Source organism: Manis pentadactyla, chromosome 10 (genome assembly GCF_030020395.1).
Source record: "Manis pentadactyla isolate mManPen7 chromosome 10, mManPen7.hap1, whole genome shotgun sequence".
Lineage (NCBI taxonomy): Eukaryota > Metazoa > Chordata > Mammalia > Pholidota > Manidae > Manis > Manis pentadactyla.
The window spans coordinates 48,479,738-48,487,174 of NC_080028.1; the positions used below are offsets into that span (position 1 = coordinate 48,479,738).

At 39.0% G+C, this 7,437-nt stretch overlaps 1 pseudogene; it reads right to left on the reverse strand.

Moving 5' to 3' along the window:
* Positions 1-5,172: 5,172 nt before the first annotated feature.
* LOC130679338 (olfactory receptor 6C2-like) lies at positions 5,173-6,103 on the reverse strand (annotated as a pseudogene).
* Between the last annotated feature and the right edge of the window lie 1,334 nt (positions 6,104-7,437).

Here is a 7,437-nt window from a genome sequence, read left to right on the forward strand (position 1 = left end):
TCTTTAATAATCTTGGATGCCTTTTATTTCTTTGTGTTGTCTGATTGGTGTGGCTAGGACCTCCAGTACTATGTTAAATGAAAGTTGGGGGAGTGGGCTTCCTTCTCTTGTTCCCGATCTTAGAGGAAAAGCTTTCAGCTTTTCATTGTTAAGTATGATGTTGGCTGTGATTTTGTCATACATGGCCTTTATTGTTTTGAGGTATTTGCCCTCTATATCCATTTTGTTGGCAGTTTTTATCATGAATGGGTGTTGAATTTTGTCAAATGCTTTTTTAGCATCTATTGAGATGATCATGTGATTTTTGTCTTTCTTTTTATTGATATAGTGGATGATGTTGATGGATTTTCGAATGTTGTACCATCCTTGCATCCCTAGGATGAATCTCACTTGATCATGATGTATGATCCTCTTGTTGTATCTCTGAATTCGGTTTGCTAGTATTTTTTTGAGTATTTTTGCATTTATGTTCATCAGGGATATTGGTCTGTAGTTTTCTGTTTTTGTGGTGTCTTTGCCTGGTTTTGGTATTAGAGTGATGCTGGCTTCATAGAATGAGTTTGGAAGTATTCCCTCCTCTTCTATTTTTTGGAAAACTTTAAGGAGAATGGGTATTGTGTCTTCTCTAAATGTCTGATAAAATTCAGTGATGAAGCCATCTGGCCAGGGGATTTTGTTCTTGGGTATTTTTTTGATTACTGATTCAATCTGATTACTAGTAATTGGTCTGTTCAGATTTTCTGTTTCTTCCTTGGTCAGCCTTGGAAGGTTGTATTTTTCTAGAAAGTTGTACATTTCTTCTAGGTTATCCAGTTAGGTAGCATATAATTTTTCACAGTGTTCTCTAGTAGTTCTTTGTATTTTGGTGGTGTCCATAGTGATTTTTCCTTTCTCATTTCTGATTCTGTTGATGTATTTAGATTCTCATTTTTCTTGATAAATCTGGCTAGGGGTTTATCTATTTTGTTTATTTTCTCAAAGAAGCAACTCTTGGTTTCATTAATTTTTTCTATTGTTTTATTGTTCTCAATTTTATTTATTTTTTCTCTGATCTTTATTATGTCCTTCCTTCTACTGACTTTAGGCTTCATTTGTTCTTCTTTTTCCAGTTTCAATAATTGTGAATTTAGACTGTTCATTTGGGATTGTTCTGCCTTCTTTAAATAGGCCTGGATTGTTATATACTTTTCTCTTAGAACTTCCTTTTCTGTGTCCCACATAAGATGGGGTGTTGAGCTGTTGTTTTCATTTGTCTCCATATTGCATAATCTCTGTTTTAATTTGGTCATTGATCCATTGATTATTTAGGAGCAAGTTGTTAAGCCTCCATGTGTTTGTGAGCCTCTTTGCTTTCTTAGTACAATTTATTTCTAGTTTCATACCTTTGTGATCTGAGAAGTTGGTTGGTACAATTTCAGTCTTTTTGAAAACAGCTGAGGCTTTTTTTCTGGTGTAGTATGTGATCTATTCTGGAGAATGTTTCATGTGCACTTGAGAAGAATGTGTATCCTGTTGCTTTTGGGTGGAGTGTTCCATAGATGTCTGTTATGTCCATCTCTTCTAATGTGTTGTTCAGTGCCTCTGTGTCCTTGTCCTTACTAATTTTCTGTCTGGTTGATCTGTCCTTTGGAGTGAGTAGTGTGTTGAAGTCTCCTAAAATGAATGCATTGCACATTATTTCTCCCTTTAATTCTGTTAGTATTAGTTGCACATATTTGGGTGCTCCTATATTAGGTTCATGGATATTTATAATGGTTATATCTTTTTGTTGAACTGACCCTTTTATCATTATATAATGTCCTTCTTTGTTTCTTGTTACTTTCTTTGTTTTGAAGTCTATTTTGTCTAATACAAGTTCTGCAACTCCTGATTTTTTCTCCCTATTAGTTGCATGAAATATCTTTTCACATCTCTTCACTTTTAGTCTGTGTATGTCTTTGGGTTTGAAGTGATTTTCTTGTAGGCAGCATATAGATGCGTCTTGCTTTTTTACCCATCCTATAACTCTATGTCTTTTGATTGGTGTGTTCAGTCCTTTTACATTTATGGTGATTATTGATAGATATGTGCTTAATGCCATTGCCGCTTTGAATTTGTGGTTACCAAAGTTTCAAGGGAAGCCTCTTTACTATCTAGCATTCTACCTTAACTCACTTATTACACTATTATAAACAGAATCTGAATATTCATTTTTCCCCCCTTCTTTTTCTTCCTCTTCCTTTCTTTATATGCTAGGTGTCATCTTCTCTACTCTTTGTCTATCCCTTGACTGACTTTGTTGGTAGCTGATTTAATTTTGCATTTGCTTAGTATTTAATAGGTCTGCTTCCTTTGTTGTGGTTTTATTTTCTCTCATAATAGCTATTTAACCTTAAGCACACTTCCATCTAGAACAGTCCCTTTAAAATACACTGTAGAGATGGTTTGTGTGAGGTAAATTCCCTCAACTTTTGCTTGTCTGGGAATTGTTTAATCCCTCCCTCAAATTAAAATGATTATCTTGCTTGGTTGAGTATTATTGGCTCAAGGCCCTTCTGTTTCATTACTCTGAATATATCATGCTACTCTCTTCTGGCCTGTGAGGTTTCTGGTGAGAAGTCTGATGATAGCCTGATGGATTTTCCTTTGTAAGTTATCTATTTTTTTTGGCTGCTTTTAATACTCTGTCCTTGTCCTTGATCTTTGCCATTTTAATTATTATATGTGTTGGTGTTGTCCTCCTTGGGTCCCTTGTGTTGGGAGATCTGTGGATCTCCATGGCCTGAGAGACAATTTCCTTCCCCAGCTTTGGGAAGTTTTCAGCAATTACCTCCTCAATGACACTTTCTATCCCTTTTTATCTCTCTTCTTCTTCTGGTAACCCTATAATGTGAATATTGTTCCATTTGAATTGGTCATACATTTCCCTTACTATTCTTTCATTCTTAGAGTTCCTTTTTTCTCTTTGTGCCTCAGCTTCTTTGTATTCCTGTTCTCTAATTTCTATTCCATTTATCATCTCCTCTACCTCATCTAATTTTCTTTTGAATCCCTCCATTGTTTGTTTCAGTTCAGGTACTGTATTTTTTAAGGTGTCTATCTCCCTCCTGAATTTGTCCCTTAGCTTTCGAATATTTTTCTGTAGCTCCATTAGCATGCTTAGAACTTTTATTTTGAATTCTTTTCCAGGAAGATTACTGATTTCAGTTTTACCAAGCCCTCTTTCTCATGTTTGAGGCATTTTGGATGAATAAGGTTCTTCTGCCTTTTCATAGTCCTGGAGTGATGGAAATGGTAGCAGGTGAGCAGTGTGGGTGTCAGCTGGGAGGACAATGTCCCTTCCTGATTCCTGGTTGCAGTTCCTGTCACCACTGTCTGTTCTGGTTAACCACATGCAGGAAGTGTCCTCTGGGTTAATCCCCTAAACTGCCATGGGGTGGGCGGTCCTTGGGATGGCCTAGGTTGTTGGCAGGGGTTGCAGGCAAGCCGCGTGCATTTTGCTGTGAAGACAAAGCACTTTTGTGCTTCTCAGTCACTGTGCCTCTCTCCACTGTCTGGGCCAGTTAGCTGCGTGCAGGGAGCAGCTTCTGGGTTAATCCCCTAAGCTTCTATTGGCAGGGCTGCCCTCCTGCCTGACCAGGCAATGGCAGGGCTCACAGACGAGTGGCACATGTGTTTGCAGGGAGGGCAAAGCCCTTTTGTGCTTCCCAGTCACAGTGCCTGTCTCTGCTGTCTGGGCTAGTTCGCTGTGCTTAGGGAGAAGCCTCTGTGTAAGCAGTGTGGTTGCTGAAGGCGGGGCTGCCCTCCAGGGGGTCTGCAGCAATGGCGACTACAGCGGGTTTGTGAACAGGTGCCAGTGGGGAAGAAGGAGTGGCAGGCTGCTTATCCCAGTGAGGGACCTCGGAGCTGTGTTGCCAACCAGGGTGATGGATTGTCTGAAGCTCCTGATAGTTCCCAACCTGTGGAGCTGAGTGTGCCAGGGTGATTTTGTCTGCCTGTTCCTTCTCCTAAAGCCTTGCTGCTTTAGCAGTCTTCTGACTGTTGGGAAGCTTTCAAAGCATCTGCTTTTCTTTTGTCCCAGGGTAGCAGGTTTTGGGAACCTGTTCGCAGTCTTATTCTCTACTTTGTTTTCCAACCCGTCTAATCTCCAGAGCACATGCAATGTAGATCCGTGCTCCCGGGGTCTATTTCTAGAGCTGGGTATTTAGCAGTCCTGTGCTTCCACTACCTGATGCACTGATTCTCTTCCTCCTGCCGGGAAGCTGGGGTGGGTGGAGTGCTCGGGTCCCACCAGGTCATGGCTTTTTTACTTTACCCTTTTCTGTGATATGTTGACTTCCCCAGATGTAGACTGGCTGGTGCACTCTTACTTCTGGTCGCTCTTTTAAGAATAGTCGTATTTACTGTATTTTCAAAATATATGTGGTTTTGGGAGGAGATTCCCACCACTTCTCATGCTGCCATCTTTTTTCCTCTCCCCTGTGTTTTTAATTTGATGTCAGAGGTAATCTTTTCAACTTTTCTTAAACAATTAATTCTTTGTCCCTTCTGTCTGTTGGCCAGCAGGAGTAATGATTTACTTTAAAAGTAGTAATTTAAAAGGTGGGAGCATTATCAGAAGAGGCCTTTTTCTCCTTTTCCTTGCTTGCTTGCATGTTGGGTTTCCCCCCGCCTCTCTCTCTCTCATATCTTTTTTCTTCTTTCCTTTCTTCCTCCCTCCCTCCTTCTATCCCTCCATTTCATTAATATTTCTTTCTTTCTCCTTTCCTTTCTTCATTGACAAGCACTCTGTAACTATTTAGGATAATTTTGATAACTTTGCTTTTGAGAAGAAACTAGTACTATTACTACAAAATGTATCTTCTAGATAATTTGTATACTTTTAAATATTATTACTTTCCTTCTTGTACAAGAGCACTGAAAAAAGTTTGGGTAAGAAAGGAACAAGTTTAATTACTTGGGAATATGTTTTATAGTTTCACAATGAGGGAAAACACCACCTATGAATTTTGGTTTCAAAGAAGAACAAGGAAATGTTTAAGGTGAGTGTAGGATGCAGTATTACATGTCTCTGATAAGGTTAATATGACTGAATTATAGGCACAATGCATTGAAATAAATTAGAAGCTGTAGTTAAACATTTAGAGTATTTTCTTCTTTCATTTTACTTTGATTCATCAAAACTGATTTTTTTTAGAACAATGCAATCCTCTTTATGGAGTCATTAAAAGCTTGTTTCACTTGCTTATTCCTCAGGGTGTAAATGAAGGGGCTCAACAAGGGTGCAACAGATGTAGTGAGCACTGAGATGCCCTTATTTATGGCCACCTCCTCCTTTGCCAAGGGCTTGATGTAGATGAAGATGCAGCTGCCATAGGTGATGGAAACCACAATCATGTGGGAAGAGCAGGTGGGAAAGGCTTTTTGTCTCTGTTGGACAGAGGGGAACCTGAGAATTGTCCTGATGATGTGTGTGTAGAACAGAATCACACACACTAGGGTGATGATGAGTCCAAATACAGCCACAAGAATAACCACTTGTTCTATTACCCGTGTATCTGAGCATGAGATCTTTAGGAGGGGACCTGCATCACAGATAAAATGATCAATTGCATTAGAGTCACAGAATTCAAGCTGGAGGCCCAAGCTAAGGGGTGGGAGAATGATCACCAAGCCAGACCCCCAACAGCAGAGGACTAATAAGGTACAAACCCTACTGTTCATGATGGTCATGTAATGCAGGGGTTTACAGATAGCAATGTAGCGGTCATAGGACGTGGCTGCCAGGAGAAAAATTCTGTTGCTCCAAAGAGAATAACAAAAAATATTTGACTGGCACAAGCATTGTAGGTAACAGTATTGTCCCCAGTTGACATGCTGTACAGGAATCTAGGAATACAGGCAGTGGTAAATGACACTTCTAAGAAGGAAAAATTTCCGAGGAAAAAGTACATAGGGGTTTTCAGATGGTTTCACCATCCAATGTGAGGGTGATAATAGTCAGGTTCCCTGTTACACTCAAAATGTAGGTGAGAAATAGGAAGATAAAAAGCAGGATTTGCAGTTGAGGATCATCTGTGAGTCCCAACAGGATAAAACTTGTTACTTCTGTGTGGTTTCTCATCACTGGCTTTTGAACTCTGCTCAGTAAGCATGTAAATATCAAAGAGAGTTCAGGAAGAGATAGATACTCAAATTCTGTAGCAAAAGACTGTGCTTATAAAAGCCAAGCAAATAAGGCTCCAATAAATTCCTCCTTTCACACCATAAGCAACATTGCCAGTAGTCCAATAATCTTTCTGAATATTCCATGTATGAGTAACAGATCATTGCTTCAGAATTTATGTTGTAAAATAATCCAACTTTTTCTCACATCATACTTTGCCTTTCAAAATTAAAAAGCATTGCTGATTTTTTAATAATTCATTACATGGACTAGATTTAGAAATAAAGGGGAAAAAAGACCATGTTACTTGATGTTTAATTAAACAGTCTTTATCCAACAAACCTTGTAAATGGAACATATCTGGATAATTCAGAAAATGAGTTCCCTTCAGTTGTGACTCAGGTTGCTTTATGGGTAAGATGCATTTATCCTGCAAAACAAACAACAATGACAAAAATGCACAACTCAGGAGCCTGAGATTGTCCTTTGTCTCTTTATTCTTCTCTGTCTGTAGTCCTTACTCTTAACTCAAAGGTGGTTTGATGTACACCTATTTTAACCAAAGTACAAAACACCATTGTGTTCAAGATATTTACAAATGGAATATCTTCATAAGCATTCAGGTGATTTTTCAGCTTACTAACTGTCGTCAGATTTCTCTGACAGCCCCTGAAGATAAAACTACACTTAATATCACTAAATATAGTCTTCTAGGCTGTGCTTTTTGTTCGTTACAGTTTTTAATTCCTTTGCAAAGATAGAGTGTCAGCACCTTCTCTGCGTACCCATGCTCAATGTAGGATTTTAGCCTCCGAGACTTGACTTTCACTTGTAACTCACTGCTGCTTTTCCTCACACCTGCAGCAACTTCACTACTGTTGGAGCCATGACACAATTTTTGAAGTTATTTTGTGTGGCATCCCCACAATATATTTTTAAATTTTTAAATTTTAGTTCAGCCATTCTTTAAATGGATTCCATGTCATCGTTTTGTTTTTCTCCTCCTTCAAGACCTACACAGTCCCCTCACTATTTGTCTATGAAGTATTGCTGTTCCCCAATATTCTATGTTGAGACCTCTCCCTTCCTGTTTTCTGTTTGTGGCTCTTTCTACTCCATATTCTACAAGGTGATTTCACTCCTTGCCATTGATTTCATTGTCATTTATATGATGGATTCCAAAGGCCAGAACTATTCCCAATGAAAAGCATTGCTAATATGCGTCAGGAGTTGCAAGTTCCACAGACATGTCACATGCTATGTGCTCAACGTGAGATCAGGCTCCCTCTCAG